Raw genomic sequence first — 312 nt, 5'->3', positions numbered from 1 at the left:
CTTATTAAAACCTCACATGACCAACCCCCATCCCCGCGTCCTTCAGATCACCCGCCTCTGGCCCGCGGAAGAAGCGGAGGAGGAGAACGGAGCAAGGGCGTGGCGAACGAGGCTGGGGAGGGTCGTCCAGGACTTCATAGCGATGCTCCTCGGGCAGTGTCCCCCTCAAGAACTACCCAGGAGACTTTCTACTCGCGTTCTGGTTGGGACTTGGCTGCTGTTCTCCCTGGTGGTGGTCGCCGTCTACCGCGGGAATCTGACGGCTTCGCTCATGCTGCCCAAGTACCCGCCGAGGCCTGAGACGCTGGCTGG

The sequence above is a fragment of the Penaeus monodon genome, chromosome 30, assembly GCF_015228065.2.
Source record: "Penaeus monodon isolate SGIC_2016 chromosome 30, NSTDA_Pmon_1, whole genome shotgun sequence".
Taxonomy (NCBI): Eukaryota; Metazoa; Arthropoda; class Malacostraca; order Decapoda; family Penaeidae; genus Penaeus; species Penaeus monodon.
This window is presented reverse-complemented; position numbering follows the sequence as displayed.